At 51.0% G+C, this 16,529-nt stretch overlaps 1 long non-coding RNA gene across 1 annotated transcript; it reads left to right on the top strand.

Moving 5' to 3' along the window:
- The first annotated feature begins 11,663 nt into the window (after positions 1 to 11,663).
- Positions 11,664 to 16,255, top strand: LOC139085456 (uncharacterized). Its single transcript, XR_011543762.1, has 3 exons — positions 11,664 to 14,211; positions 14,777 to 14,907; positions 15,054 to 16,255. It is a non-coding gene; the product is annotated as an uncharacterized lncRNA (long non-coding RNA).
- Positions 16,256 to 16,529: the final 274 nt, after the last annotated feature.

A 16,529-nucleotide genomic window follows, 5' to 3' on the forward strand; every position in this document is an offset into this window, starting at 1 on the left:
TCCTTTGGCCTGTACATTTTTGGGATGAGTGGCCCTGTTGTCATGGCAACTGTGTCATCAGGGCATCTCACGTAACTGACAGCATGAGGTGGGGCTCTGTGTCTGGGATTGCCCCAGTCATCCTTGCCAAACCCTTAATGGCTCCAGCTCCAATGGCTCCTCACCAAAAGAGGAGGCTGAAGATCAATGGCACCCTTTGTCCGGGACTAACAAATGGCAATTAATTAATTACAGCCAGCCACACAAAGAACTGGTTGGGCAGGTGCTCACAGTGCCATTGCCTGCTACAGAACTACTTGCAGCTGACAGGCAAGGCTTGGGAGAGCTTGGCCAAGAAGTCAGGAACAGCCTGCTGAAAGAGAAAGACAAGCCCTCCCTTCTTTTGTGGGGGCTGAGTTTGGGAAATGTGTCAATTATCTATTACTGTGTAAAAAACTTCCCTAAAACTTAGTTGCGCAAAGCAACAACAGTTTATCTTTTCTTATGGTTCAGCAGTGTGGACTGGGCTTGGGTGGGAGGTTCTTCTGCTCTAGTGGTGTTTGTGGGAACATCCAAGGTGGCTTCTTTGCACGTGGCTTCCAGTGCCTCAGCTGGGAGATATGTTTCTCCAGCAAGTAGGCACAGTGTCTGGCACGCAGGAAATTCTAGGGAAGTGTTCAATGGTGAATGAATAAATGAGTGCACACAAAAGCCTGGGGTTTGTAAAAGAGAACATCTAAGTTATTCTGTTTGGAGTTGTGGGTCCCTGACCTGGCAAGTGGTGGGTGTCATAATGGTGATGAAGATTCTCAGGGGAATTAGGAAAGAATGCTCCCTAAGGACATCAAGAAGGGGCCTGGGACCTGGTCCTCTTTCTTGGCAGCAAGTAGGGGCTGCCTGGAGAATGCAGCCTCTGGGGTCTGCCCACACTGTAAGGACAGGGATAGGTGGAATGATAGCGGCTCTTGTCATCCCAAGGACCAGAGAGAGATCCTCCTCGCTCCTGCTTCCTGATTGGAAACAGGAATTTGATTCCCATTCTTGCTTGAGTTTCTGGCTTTGCTTGTTGGATTTTTGGGGGATGGAGGGAAGAGATGACCAAGAAGAGAATGGGAAAGTTAGGGGTCAAAGGGGAACTCTGTGCTACTGAGACAAATTCTGGGAATTCTGCTTGAATAGCCTGAGGTCTCTTGGGAGAACTGGCAAAGGGAAATCAGGGTGATGGTCACTCCCTGGAGCACCAAGGGAGATAGAGGCTGCTCCAGCTACTGAAGAGGGATCCAGACAAGAGTCAAAACCCACCCTGAAGGAGGAGAGACCCTTTGGCTGGAGGAAACAGTAAAACAGACGAAGCAAAACAGATCTGGAGGAAACAGGTTGCTATCATCCATTTCTCTCAGTTCTGTGGATCCTGGTGACAGCAGTAGCTGCTCCCTGGAATGGGAGCTGTATTCGTTTCCCATCGCCGCTGTAACAAATTACCACGAGTTTAGCGGCTTAAGGCAACACAGATTTATTCTTACCGGTCTGGAGGGCAGAAGTCTGAATCAAGATATCAGCAGGGCTGCCTTCCTTCTGGAGGCTTCAGAGGAGAGTCTGCTTCCATCCCTTTTTCACCTTCAAGAGGCTGCCAGCATTCCTTGGTTCATGGCCTCTTCCTTGCATCACTCCAACCTCTTGCTTCCATCATCACATCTCCTACTACTGACTCTGATCCTCCTGTCTCCCTCTTGTAAGGACCCTTGTGATTACATTGGGCCCACTGGGATAATCCAGGATAATCTCCCCATCTCAAGATCCTTAACTTATACCTGCAGAGTCGCTTTTACCATAAAAGGTAATATATTCACAGGTTTTGGGGGATTAGGACGTAGATATTTTTGGGAGACTGTTATCTGTCCACCACAGTAGCATAAACGTGGGGTGGCTGTCTTAGCCTTGAAAAAGCCAGGAAAACCACCAGGGAAGATTGTGAGCCACCTGGGACTTGTGGGAACCCGAGAAGACCGGGAACGGGGCTCTAAGATGCAGGAACAATACTGGATGGGGACTCAGAACAAATGTTATGATCACTGTCACCACATATGTCCACCTACCCAAGGCCACTGTGACATGAAACCAGCGTTATATTCGGGATCCTATTATCTAACAGATCCCACCCTATCTTTCTGGTCTCTTGGGATGAGAGCAGTCACCCCAGGGAAATCAGTGTCACTGTGAGACACTGGACACTCACTGCCTCTCTGGGGCTCAGCTTGTCACATGAAAAGACAGGACTATGCTGTAAAGTTTTGCTTCCTTTTGATAAACACAAAACTCTAACCCCCCTGAAGGTTTGTATTAGGCAAAACCAGGAATTTGTTTTTGTTTTTCAAATATAAAATTATAAAGAATAGGCTTCTGCAAACTATACCTCCTGAAGAGCCCAATAAGATATGCCCCCTGCTGAGACTCCCTAAACCAAAGAATATCTAGAGTCTCTTTCAAATTAGACTTTCTAGAATTACACTGTTCAATACAGTAGCCGCTAGCCAAGGTGGTTATTCAAATTTAAATTAAAAATTCGGTTCCTCAGTCCCACTAGCCACATTTCAAGCTCAGTTGCCACAAAGTATTACACAGCACAAACTGGTTCTATGGGACATCACCGTGGAAAGTTCTCTTGGAAGATAGTAGCTCTAGTAGCAATAACGTGTGCGTGTGCCCACCTTCCCGTCCCTCCTGCTTGTGCATACGTGGGTCACTTCCCTACTCCCTAGGCCAGGGAGGTGTTCATCTCTGTAAGATGTGACTTACTATGATCCTTCTGGGGAAGTGCATTTCAAGAGGAGATTCAACTGAACAGGAAAGCTCTGATAATAGGATTCAGGCCTCGGGGCCTGGGGAAAACCCCCCAAAGGAAACGGAAAACAGGATGGAAGATTTGCTTATTTTGGGGGGTAAAATCTCCTGCCTGCTAGGCAAGTTCCCTCTGCCTCGGGCTCTCTTCTCTTCTAGAAAGGACCCCAGGGTCCTCACTACTGCCCCCTAGAGAGCAGCTCCACTCTGGCTGAACCTGGAGCTGGTCCTGAGGGAACGGCCCTGACTGCCCTCTGCCTCGCGGTGAGGCACATCCTCCGGCCGGTCCCCAGGCCCTGGGTGTCCCCGACAGACGGACAGCTCTGTCTCCAGCGAGTTCTCAGAAAGGCAGGCCACCCCCTCCTGTATGTGGATCCCTGTGCCTTCTGGGAGAAGAAGTGCTGAAGCACATGCCATTTCTGCAAGCGTTTCTCCAGAGCCAAGCTTCCGCGAAGGTCAGGCAGGGTCTCCTTCTCGGTGGGGAAGTCGGAAACCAGAGAATAGGCGACGCAGGTGGTTTCGCTGCTGGCCAGCCCGGCCCTCTCCCGCTACGTAAGCCCATCTGGGCCAGCCAATGGGAGAAGGCTCCACCTCCCAGGCTCTAGCCAATCAGCAGGCGAGGTGTGCACATGCTCAGTGTACAGGCTGGGGGCTTTTCTTTGCCGAACCGGGACACAGGGTCAGGAGTCACGTGTTAGGCTGGTCCTGACCACCTTGGCGTGGCGACTTCCACTGCGAGGGACCGCTTGTGGCGGGGTGGGGGCACCCTTCCAGCCGAGTCCTCCTCGAGCCAAGCCGTGTGGCTGAAGAGTACCCCATAGAGCAGGGGCAGAATGGCAGGCCCTCCCCCGTTCCTCCCCAGGACCCCCCCCCCCCCCAGGGCTCTTCTCGAATCTTACCCTTTCCCTCCGGCAGGGAATAGTGAAAATGAACTTGTCCTTTTCCTGAATGGACATATTTTACGGCTGACTCAGACTCTTCTCGAGCTAGTATTGGTGGGAACTAAGTGAAACTGCGGCGGGAAGAGGAACAAAAGTGTTCTTATTCCCCAAGATGGAACTCCAAAGTACATTCTGAGCAGAAAAACCTACTCGAATGGTTCCTCCTGCCTTAAAAAAAAAACACGATAAAAACCATATAGTCATTGCGGTGTCATTAAAAACAACAACGACAACAAAAAGCAGCATGTTCCCATTTCTCAAAAATTTGTGCCACAGTATGCTGAAGGGGAAAGTGAGAGTACTTCTTGACGCCAGGATGTCAAGTTCTAAGTTTGATATGGTTCAATGTGTGTCTCAATTATAAAAAGAGTAACACTAGATTTTTGGAAAACGGGGGAAATTACACACTGATTTTATTTCACTCTTCTCCTTTACGTGACCTCACAGCATCTCATAATGACAAGAACCAGGCTTCAAGTTTGGTTCTCAAGTTCAATCCAAGTTTGGAAGATAAGGTGGAGGCTTTGCAATGCGTATCTTTGGAAGAGAGGGGATGGAGAAAGAAATGAGGAAAGGAAGTGGAGAGAGAAGAAGCTGGTGTTTGCAGAGGCGGACAAACCAAGCAACACCAGGGAATGTCACATCTGGGAGACACCCCAGGAAGGACTTGTCCAGAGGTTCTCAAGCCTTTTATTTATTTGTTATCTATTTAAGCATCAGACCCGCCCCCTCACCTTTTTTTTCCCCAAAGTGACATCTTAAGCAAAAGCACACTATCTAAAACCAATAAAAGTGGTGCCTCCTGGAGCTCCGTGCTATGGCATTCCTCCAACCGTCCTCCTCCTGAACACCCCAGGCTCCTCAGCACAGCATCTGCAAAACACAGATCCAATCCAACTCCTGAATATGCCAATGAGGAAATCGAGGTACAGAGAGGGGAAGTAATTCACTGGAGAAGAGGTGGAAGGTTTCTCCTTTATGTGGAAAAGGCCCAGCAGAGATGGACCTAGAAACTTGGAAATGAAGTGATGTGGGGGCAGGAGGTAGTGGAGGTGGTGGTGACAGAACTCACCATGAGATGACCTTGAGAAGTGTGACTGTGTGGATTGTGCAGAGCATGGTTCCGAAGGCTAGAGACCCCACAGGTGCCCCATGTCCCTGCCCTGCTCCTTGCCAGCTGCTCCAATTCCTGTGTCCCTCTTGAGCTCAAGGCTCATGGGGATAACACCCCACATGGATGGTTGCAATTTACACAACTGACTCAGGGAAAAAAGGAACAAATACAAATGGCAGTGACTTTAGAAAGTCTTTCAATCATTAGTTTGGAGCACCATTGCAAGTTTGTTGTGTACAATTCCTCACTCTCATCCCACACCCATGACAGGCATTGCTAATCAATCATAGCACCTTTTCCTGCTGGGCCTAGGTACCACCTTGAAGTTATTTTAGAAACAGCCCTCCAGGCAGCCATCCCCAAGTAATCAAGGGCTGTCCCTTAGGATGAAATCTCTTTGTTCTTTCTGATTTGTGGCTGTGAAACCAAACTCATTGTCTCTTGTCCTCTGGCATAATGGCCACACACTTTGACAGCCTGCACCTCGGAGGAGAAACTTGGGACTGCTTTTCTCAGAATCCCCTTCCCTGTACAGCTCCAGGTTAGAGTCGGCCAATGAGAGGCATTCCTGTGAGAACTGGGAGGTGGAAGAGAAGAACGGCTGTCATTCTCTTGCGGCAGCTGCAGCAAGATGCTTGGGCAAAACTCAGTTTCTTGAGAATTGCATGCTCCAGTGCCTCAGGCTGCTGAGGTTGGTGGTGGCAGCAACTGCTGAGATTGCTGGGTCCTTTGCTGCTTCCGGGTGAGCTCCTGTAAGTCACCCACCTCTGGCAGCTGCAGGCCCCACCTTGATTCCTCCGGCCCTTCCAGCAATCGTGCAGGTCTCCAATTCCCTGTGTTAGAACCCTTCCTACTTGGAATACCTAGAGTGGCTTCTGTTTTCCTGACCAACCCCTCTGATGGGGTTACAATAACATTACCTCCTTGAGGGCAGGGAACAGAACTTGGCAGCAAGATGGACATCCCCACATTGCTGAACACAAAAGGTGGATTCCTGTTGCGTTTAACCTTCCTGTTTCCTATATTTTCTGTGGTCCACCTACACAGAATGCACAAAAGGAAGCAATGGGAGGGAGTGTTCCAAAGAATCAGAATAACGGCATTCTAGAATTTGGAGCCAAAAGGACCTTTGTACAGAAATATACGGGTTCTTTTTATTTTACTGATGGGAAAAACCAAGGTCCAGAGAAGAGAGTTACAGCCAATTGGTCCCAGAGCTGTGGCTAGAATCCAGCCCTGCTGACTGGACCAGTTCTGGTCCTTGGCCCCCAGAGTGTCAAACAAGGGGATTCATATGAGCTTACAAGTAAGGCACAGCCAAGCTGAAATGTATCCTGTAACGGGTTGGCTACTTTGATGTGAGGTAGTAAACACCTGGCTGTAAGGGGAAGCCAAGGTGAGTGGAGTGATGGATGTGAGTTCTCGACTCTGCCCGGGGGGAGGGGAAAGCAGCGTGGGGCAGGTCTCGTGACAGCAAGAGAAGTGAAAACCACAATGCCCTAATCCTAACCCCACCGTGGAAACCCTATCATGTTTCCGTCTGTTAACAGGCAACACATCTTAAAACAAATGCTTGTTTCTGTATCCATTTGTTGAAAAACATGTAGGGAGTCAAAATTAACTGTGTTGCTTTCTTAGTGTAATCACCCTCTTGCCTCCGCTGGCCTTGGGGTTGTGGGCTGCATCAGATCAGACTCCTAGTGGCAAGCCACTGATTTAGCAGAGAAAGAATGTTTTGGAAGGCTCTTCGGGAGTGACAGAATCACTTGGAAGGCAGGAGAGCTACACTTCAAAACCGGGCCCTAGACACTGGATGCCCCAGGGGTGCTGCCCAACCCTGGGTGCGTGAACTCCAAGTGCTGGCATGGCCCCTGGATGCTGTACCCCTTCAATACCTCTGCCTCTGCCAGTGGCTGTTGCCCTGGGCACTCTTACAATGAATTGTTCACCACCTTTCTATTTTGGGATGCCAGCTCCAGATTCTATCTACTTGGGGCATCTGGAGAGGCAAGATGCCCACTTTCCCCTGACCTCTGGCAGCTAGATGGGTCCTCTGATGGGCTCTGATGCTGGACAGCCACGTGACCAATGCCCATGGCAGGTTCTGTCGTAGTGGTGTGGCTTCAGAGGCCCTTCTTTCTCGGTCTAGCATTGCTTCCTTTCACCCAACTGCCTGAAAGCCCACATGAATGGGGTTTCTCCGACTCAGGGCTTTGCTTCCTATTAAAATATAAAGACCAAGTCTTTCCATCACTGTCTCCTCATTGTGAGGGAACAGCAACTGGATCATCTTCCGGAACACCCAGTCTAGCCCTCTTGCATGGGATGCTGCACTAACATCTTTGTGAATCACACCTTATGGTGGAATATTACCTCTCCCCCCCAAACCAGCCCTTGGGGAAATGACCCTTGCTTCCCTTGAGGTGGGGGCCTAGGTGAGGAGAGGGTCACAGCTGTGGGGGTCCCCCAGTTTGTCTTTGCTTCACCCCTAAGACGGTCCTGGGGTGCAGACTGCGCCCCACTGAAGAACCAGAGTCAATTGAGGAGGACGTGCCTACATGTGTCCCCCTGACCAGTTTTCTGAACCCTGGACAACCCACATTCCCGAGGCGGCCACACTTGCCATTGTTACCATCAGTACTGGCTGCCAGTTTCTGTTGACAGTACGTTTTGTAGGTGCCAGGCGGTGGGCTAAGCATCTAACCCGAATTAGCTCATTTAATCTTCTCCACTTCAGAAGGAAGACAACTGTTGCCTAAAGCCACGCAACCAGCTCAGGGCTGGCATTTGAACCCAGGGAAACCCAGCCCCTTCCCACGATCCTAGGCTCTTTCCAAAAAATATGGCCCCTTCTCCACCCCCACACACACTGTGCACAAGGAACTATGAAATCATCTCAGGCTCACTTCCCCCCACGGGGCCAGATGCTCTGAGAACCAGCTAATTCTTAGGGCACCTGGCCTGCCTGACAGCTCAGGGTGTGGACCCTCTTGGGTAGGCGGGCAGTGGGGCAGCAGCACATGGGGTCTCTCAGTGGCTAGGGAGGGAGGGACAGAACCTCCTGAAGCACCCACTAAGTGCTAGGCAGGCACTAGGAGCTTTTCATATTGGCACCATAGAAATAAACGAATGAACCAATTGAGAAAAGCAAAAGCTATTTGTTCTGAGCTTGCTATGGCAGGGGAGGCAGCCCCGTCTCTTGTGTTTTGGCAAACACTCAAAGGCAGGCAGAGGTGGGGAAAGCTTTATGGTGAACAAAAAGAAGCTTCGGGTGTGCCCTGATGGGAGGCTGTTGGCCTGGGGAAGCTGGAGGCAGGTTAGCTAGAAGTGGGGCGTGCTGTGTGGTTGGTTAGGGGTACATATTTGGCTTTCTCTGGTTGGTCCTAAGTTGGAGATGGGGACACAGATTAGGGAAGCCGTCAGTTATTAATCGAGTCCTGGCTCTTTGGGGCTGACTCTTACACAAGTAATTGTGTAGCTTCCTGGGTTGTCACTAGAGACAACTCAGCACATCTGACCTATAGCAGACCGGCTTCCTGGGCTGGTTATTATAGATGGAGGGAGCTGCCAGTTGTGAGTCAGGCTTCTGTTTTTATGTGTGGTCTGGCCAGTGTGCATTAGTATTTTCAGTCTCTCAGCCCTTAATTCCCAGCAGCCTATTTTACAGATGAGGAAACTGGGGCCCAAGGAAGTCAAGTAACGTGCTGCACTCCCTCAGCTGGGACAGGTATGGAAGCTGGGCTGCTGGGTCCCACACTATACCATCTCTCCCAGATTCCATGTTTGTCCTCGCTTTAATCCATTCCCACACGCCAGCCAGTGGTCCTTAAAGACATATATCAGATGGTATCTTCTCTGGCTTAAAACCTCCCAGTGCTACTTCCTCTTTCTCTTGGACTAAGACCCAGCCTCCATCTGCGACCCACGAGCTGGCAGATTCAGCCTGGCCCACATTTGGGGTCTCACCTCCTCCCCCTGGCTCCTCCAGGCTCTGCTCCAGCCCCCAGGGCACTCTCAGGCCTCCTGAGACCCCGCTTCTTCCCACCTTAGGGCCTTTGCTCTTCCTTTCCCTCTGCCTGGAACTCCCTTCCTGGTCCTCAGCATCCTTCAGGACACAGCTCAACTATCACCTCCTCTGGCCTAAGAAGCTGCTTCTGCAGGTCCGGACTGCATCACCCCTTCATCACCTGCCTGGCACTTTTCACAATCCGAAACTCTAGGGGCTTTTGGTTGTTTGTGGATTGTCTGCCTCCCCATAGACTGAAGGCTCTGTGAGAGTGGGGAGTTGACTTCCCTGTTCTGGGGTGTTCTCAGTGTCCGGCTCATAATAGGTGCTCGGTAAGCATGTTGTGAATGAATAAGTGAGTGAGTCGTTGACTCCTTCCTGCGGTGGCGGCTCTTATTCCTGAGATGATGCTCCGGCTCCCTCCGTCTGAGGGAAAGGGTACTGGGCAGAGCCAGCCTCAGGCTGTGGCTGTGGCGGCTGCCTGTGGGTCCCCTCCTTTGGGTGAGCTGGGCAGTGACTCAGCGAGCAGACCTCAGAGGAGAAAGTGGGGTGCTCCCAACAGCAGGTGCCCAAAGTAACTGAGGGTCAGATGCAAAACGGACAGACTGGGTGGTTTACTGCGTCCTGTCAAATCCTGGTGACAACCCTCCAAAGTCAGTTTTATCATCATCCACATGTCGTAGTCCATGAAGTGGGCCTCAGAGCGGTTAAGGAATTCGTCTGAAGCCCCAACTAGCCGGGGGCTGAGGTGGGCGTTAACCCACACCTGACTGCCTCGGGAGCAGTGTGCTTCTGCTGGGTACCCGAAGAGCTGGGAACCGCCCGTGTCCCAGGCCTGCTCCTCCGCCCCTCCTGCCCCTCTGGTTCCTCCTGTGTCCTCACTCTTGCCCTGGAGGCTCATTTCAACCTGCTGTCAACTGGTGGGGGTAACGTAGGATTGCTGAGGTCCTCTCCCCACTGCCCACCCCTTCCCTACCCTCTGTTACCATGAAGTGTGGGGCTTTAGGTTGTTTCAGCAAAATATTGGACACTAAATACAGGTTAGTGGAGGAAAGAAAATCGACACTATGAGATCATTCCTGGTCGCAATCTCTACAACACACGTGACACAACATTATGCAGTTTATAAGCACTTTTTATTCTTCAAGAACTCAGACCTGCTTCTCAGCAGGTACCATGTCCTTGGGTTTGCTCAGCCTGTCTGTGCAGAAGGCTCAGCTCCCAGCCCCTGGGGCCCCCTCACAGATGCGTGGGGTGGGCTCTGGCACTAAACCCTGGACGACCTGAGGCCTGTCCCAGGGCCTCCTTGGGGATTGGCTCCCCTACCTGGGCCTCCCCTGGGAGCAGAATGGGCAGGGCAAGGAGGGGTCTGGCCTTGGAGGCTTGGGCCCAGCCCTCTTGGGTCTGTCCTCGCCCGGGGCAGGGCTGGTCCAGCCCCCTGAGCACACCCGAAGAACCCTAGGCAGACGGAGAAGTGCACAGTACCCACAGCCAGGTCGCTTAACCATGGGTCTGGGCCTTTGCACTGCAAGGCCAAGAGCATGGACTCAGTTCCTTAATGCTGCACAACTTCAGCCTCAAACCCTTGGCCCAGGCCCAGACTGGGCTGGGCACTCCCCGACCCCACCACTGCCAGGTGCTCTCGCCCTTTCTTCTCAACTGCCGCAGGCTTCACTTCCTGATGACTCGGAGGCAAACCCAATCAGATACTTGCTCTGACCCTACTGCTTCAAAGACAAACTCAGTCCCTGCAAAGCCCCCAAATATGACTTCAGGACTATCTGTGGCTGGTAATTACCTATATGTCTCTAGGGACCTGACGACAACAGAGCGGCTTGTCCTGTGTCCCCAAGACCAGCAGCTGCTCCCGGGGAGCCATTCTACTCACAGCCTTCCAGGCCAAGCCCTCTCGTTTTGCTGATCAGCAGACTGAGACCCAGAGGGGAAAGCAACTCGCTAGGGTCACACGGTTGATAGAGCCAGGAGCAGAATCAGGATGTCTGAGGCCCGGGGTGGCTCTCTTCATGATGGCTGGCAGCTCCGATTTAGAGGTGGAGGGTGGGCCCCACTCAACGACCCCTGGAAATCATGGAGCCTTCGGGACCCACCCCAGTAAGATGGGAAATGAAGTGTCCTTACGACATCCTTAACTGCCCCCGTCTAAAACCTTCCAACCTCTTCCCACCAGGTTGCTGATCTCCTTTGACTCCTTCTCCTGAAGCAAACTTTTTCTGAGACTTTATTCATACGGAGGTCAGAAGCAGCTTGGAGTAGGGCTCCTATCGTAACTCAGGGGATAAAGCCAGGACAGCGGAGTCCCTGAATCAGCCTGAAAACACCGATCCCCCTACCCCTTTGATGTCCCACCTATCTGAAGTTAAGTGCATTTCATTTTGCAACTGAAAATTGATTCCCAGTTTAGATCAGCCGTGGGAAGAGACAGACTCAAGTCATGCTCCACGTGGCCTGATTCAAACTTGGAAGTCCTGCTGGTTTGTGCTGATGTCACCCAACCAAGATCTGACATGAAACTACAACAGAAAGCTGGGGGGAATTTGCTGTGAGGGTGGAGGAGAGGAAACCTGAAGTTCGGTTTGATATTATTAGAGAGGCGAGCACATGGGACACGGGACCGGAAATCAGGAAGCTGCTCTTCTATTCTTGGCTCTGCAATTAGCTTGCTGTGTGCCCTTAGGCAGGTCACTTCCTCTCTCTGAGCCTCAGTTTCCTCATTTTATAAAAGCAAGTGGAGGAGCTCCAAGGCTCCTCCTTTCACTTCTAAAGAGCCCGTGATTCTGGCTTCGTCCCTGGCCATGGGTGAAGAAATCAAAGACTTGGTTTCGTTTGGTAACTTGGGCCCCTCAGCACTTCCTGGTTGGTGCTGGGAACAGGACGAGGGACTCTGTGACCAAGCTGATCTGAGTTTCAGGGAGGTGGCCAGCAGATTCGGCTGACGGAAACCTCACCCAAGAAGCGGACGGGGTGGATGTGGGACGGAAGACAGCTTAGTCCTGCCATCAAGGCTGTGATGGGCACCCAGGCACCGATGTTTATTCAGACTGGAGCTCCAGCTTTTGGAGGCTCAAGTGTCATTAGCTGCTGTTTTTGATCAACAGAAAGCAGTGAAAGCAACAAATAATATTGTCCATTTGCTGGCAATTTCAGCTGTTTGTGACATTTAATTAGCATAATTGACCTGAACTGGAACTTTTTCTCCACCTGAATTTAAAAATACATCCCTGTTCCCCGATCCCCGATACATATGAGAAATTTTCTTTTTTTTTAATGAGGTTTTAACTAAAGCCCAATATCAAAACGCCATATAATACTTTTATCTCATTGAAGACATTTGATGCTTATTAAAATATTATTGCTTTAAGGCTTATTTTGATTTTTTGCCCAAGAGTGTGTGCAGAACGTTGCTGCTCAGATAATAACAAAGAAACCTTAAACATGAAAAAAACACATGAAAGGTAATATGTTCCCCATTAGTCCCAGTATCATTTCCCCAGGATTACTGCTTTCCAAATATAGCATTAGTTTAAAAATAAAAGGCCGTTTACGGTAATGGGACACTTGCTACTATTTGGGAGCATATGGGCCCTCCAAGGGGCTTGCAGGACAGCTTCATTAAGCGGGAACTGCAGGGGAGAGGGCTGGCCTGAAAGAAAGACCCAGCATGTGTTCTCCAAGGCCCCCCAGATGGGCCACCTACCCTGACCCAAGGCCCGTGTCTAACAAGCCTCTTAATTCCTCTTTCAGAACTGTTTTTTTGTGCATTGTTTCTTCCAGAGATGAAAACATTTTGGAAGTTGACAAGTAATCAATTGGGGGCCGCCCGGGAAGAGAAGCGACATCCTGGAACTCCGCGTTCTGGCCTCAAGTGTGGGGGAAAGTGTGGCTGCCACCCCCAAACCCAAAAGGAAAAAGGGTCCTTTTGGGTTTGGGGGTCTCTTTTGTCCTGGGAGATCCAGGGGCGGCAAATTCCAGACGGGAAGATTGAAGTCATTCAGGAAGCACGTGGGCCCTGTGTGTAAGCTTGGTTTATTTGACCCGGACATGCAATTTTTTTGCTAAGGATGGCTCAAGTCTACTTTTGGATGGACGAGCTAATCTAGCTAAGGGACAGAACAGTCATGTACACAGAAGGGCTCTCTCAAGTGGCAGTGAGGGCCACTCTCTTTTGCTTCCACGGGCTGGCGGGTGTTGAACACCCACCGGAAGCTGCCAGCCTGCTGAGGGCCCCTGAAGAGACTCATGTTACACATTTGCTATTTTGGGCCAACAATGCAGGCCCCTTCCGGTTTCGGGAGCCGGTCTCCTGGCACTCATCAAGCGCCCAGATTCGAGAGGCCTCAGAGAGCCAGGGAGTGAGCTTCCAGCCCAAAGGGAAAGAGAAGCTCTCCTGGTTTTAAATCCCCAACCGAATGCCAACCATATCTTGTTGTCAGCAGAGAGAGGAAGATCAAGAGGGAGCGAGGGAAGAGAATAGAGAGGTGGTAACGAGAGCTAAAATTTATTGCCCTGAAGCCTGCATTCTTCCCAGACACAGGTGGCATTGCCACCGGGCAGGGGGCTCTGCTCCCCCAGGCACCGCCTCTGCCATGGGGAGAATTCCTTGCATGGAGCCAATCACAAGTTGGTCAGAGGTCGGAGGTGGTGTTTCTACCTCCATTTGGGACCGTCAGAATTTGGACCTCTTTGTTTGACCTCATCTAGTTACTGGTCTTGATGTCCTAATTCCTCCTTCAGGCCAAGAATTGCTCACTCCCCTTTGTACTCAGCCCAGAGGCTGGCACAGAGTGGGCAGTCAGCTTGCTTGAACTGAGAGAACAAGCCCCTCTGGGTAATGGTCTCATGAAAAGACCAGAGGCCTCGCGGGCGGAGCGGGTCCTGGGTTGGCTGCCTCTGTGAGAACGGTGATCGCTGCTTCCCTTTACTGAGCACTTAGTACTGTCCAGGCTCAGAGCTCAGCACGTCACATGGTTCTGTCATTCAGTCCTCACACCACTACCCCAACCGCCAGGCCTGGCTTGCAGGGAAGGGAACTAGGGTGTAGGGAGGCTGAGTAAGTTGCTTAAGCTCACACAGCTGGGAGCAGGGAGGCAGCCTGGCTCCTGCACCTGAGCCTTGGCCTCCCTGCTGAACCATCTTCCTTTCCTTTCATTGGCTCACAGTCCTGAGCTCCCAGCAGTGGCTCAAAAGCCCCTTGGAGGGGTAGAAGATGGAGTCAATCTGTTTGGAACGATGCTTAACTTGGTGTCACCGCATTTTTCTAGGGGCTCTTCTGCCTTGAGAGAGGATCAACATCACAGGAACTGAACATACAACCAGTAGGTACTGAGTACTTGGCTTCTAGTACTTTGATGCCCCAAGGAGAAATATAGGTCAGCCCCAGACATGATTCCTGCCATCCAGGAGCTCACATAGATGGAGAAAGAAACAACAAAGGGCCATATTAAATGGTCCAAAGAGGGTGATGCTTGTAAGGGAATTTACACAAAATGGAGGAGTTGAGATTCACCTTAGAAATCTCAGTCTTATTCATTACTCTGAGGATGGGGAAATAGAGGCGTAAAGAAGGAAAGCGATTTGTCCAGAGTCATCCATCTAGTTTAAAACAAAGCTGGGACCAGGCCTTAGTGGTCTCCACACTCCTAGCCTCTCATTCATTCCTCTAGTGGCTGGTGAGATGGAGGAGAAAGGTGGTTGGCAAAACGCTTCAAGGAAATAGGGACTTGAGTGGGAGCTTGAAGGAGTAGAGGCAGGCTAGCAAGCGAGGGAGTGTGAGGTCCCAGCAGGTAGAGAAATGGCAGGCACGTGATATGGGTGTGGGAAGATGGTGAGCTGGGTGGTAAATAGGTTGCATCCCCCAAATCAACCCTTACTGATGCGCAGAGGCTGCAGGGAATGCTGGGTTGAAGAGGATTCCGAGGATGAAAGAGAGCTGGGATCAATTAACAACGTCAGCCAGGAACGTGGGGGAAAGGAGGTCACCTCCTGCCTCGTGCTCGTCATCCTGGCATAAGGTGGGCTTAAGGGACAGTAACACGTGTTAGCTCTTTTGACAGATCCTGACTGGGGAGTGGACGGGGGGACTGGCTGCTGTTTATTAATTTCTCTTTTTTGGACAATTTCTTGCTCATTTTGACTCACCTGGTGCTGATTTCAGCAGACTTCCTGCATCTGTTCCATGGACCTGTCACCTGCTGGGGCAGTGGGGCCCAGCAGTCAGAGGGCCTGGGCAGGTGGAGAGCTCAGCAGCAAAGCTTCGAGGGACCCAGCAAGAGCCTCTTGATTCCTGCGTTTCAAATGGGCTCCAATGGCCACTGCCGGAAGAGGCCACATTTCTGCTGAGTCAGAGCCATTTCAGACTCCATTCACCTGTAATGAGTGAGGTTCTCCGGGAAACAGGACCATATTGGACTTGGGGGCCGCCCAGGTAAGGCGAGAGCACAATCTAAAAGCCAGAGGTTATGACTTTTCATCTAAGTCTTGGCTTTGAAATATTCAAACTCCCTTGGAACCTGCTTGGGTCAGTGCTGTCCTTCATTCTTCTGAGAAAGAGAAAAGTAAGTCCGACAGGAAGGGGCCTCTGGGCAGCTGGGTGGGGAGAGATGTGTGAGGCCCTTTGACTAAAGTGGATGGAGCGCAGGTGAGCGCCTGAAAGCACAGAGGCTGAGGGGGCTCAGGCTGGGTTCTAGCCCCCTTGGATCTAAATTCTGCAAGGCCCCTCTCCAGCCAAAGCACGAGCAGATGACACTTCCCAGGTCAGGGGTCCTGTTCACGTTGCGCGTGGTGCATTGCCCCGCCTCGTGGGTGTAATCTGACCTACCAGCGTGGAAGGCTTTGGGGGTTTTGAACTTGCCCGACATCAAATAATGCGCCCTCCTCGCTCGGGAGAAACTCCAGCCACTCTGCTGCAGCCTCGGAGGGCATTTGATTGTGGAGAACACATCAAACAGGCAAGTCTCCCTTATGAAAGTTTTACAAGAAAATCATTGAAGACCAGCAGAGCTACCCTTTCTCCTCCTCCTTGAATTCCAGGCCCCAGCCGATATTCTCGATTCCCGCACTGCAGTGCCGGCCGGCAGAGCGCTGGGCTGGCAGACGAGCCAACTGCGGGAACCTCAGCCCCGGGATCATTACACTTGCAGGCCACGGCTTGTGGGATCTAGTGATTTGGACATATTTTATTTAACCAGCTTAGTAAAAGGTAATATTCAGCAGCTGTGATCTATAGCAGCATTACAATTTTCAGGGTCAAGGAGGGATTTTGATATTAGGAGGTTGGGCAGAATTGCTATGAAATCTCATGAGCTGTCTTTAAAAATAAATGAGAAAATAGGTTATCCAAGAGTCATTGTAAGGGAAAAATCAATAGGCAGTGTCTATTCACTTGGGCTATCAAAATCCTTGAAATTTGAACAAAAGTTTCACGTTTAGTGTACTGTAGGTTTTGAAATATCAGCGCTGGAGGCTCGGTCGGTACAAATTCGTTGTGCTGTGCATCCAAACGAGGCCAGCCTCATGCAGCGGCTCAGCTCCCTCGTAACACGGGGGAGTGTCTTGGTGACCAAATTAGATGGGTAAAAGGAGACTCCTGGAGGAAACCGTTTCATCCAAGGCAGGCGGTCCCCCGCAAACATTG

The sequence above is a fragment of the Equus przewalskii genome, chromosome 1 (assembly GCF_037783145.1).
Source record: "Equus przewalskii isolate Varuska chromosome 1, EquPr2, whole genome shotgun sequence".
NCBI classification, from domain to species: domain Eukaryota; kingdom Metazoa; phylum Chordata; class Mammalia; order Perissodactyla; family Equidae; genus Equus; species Equus przewalskii.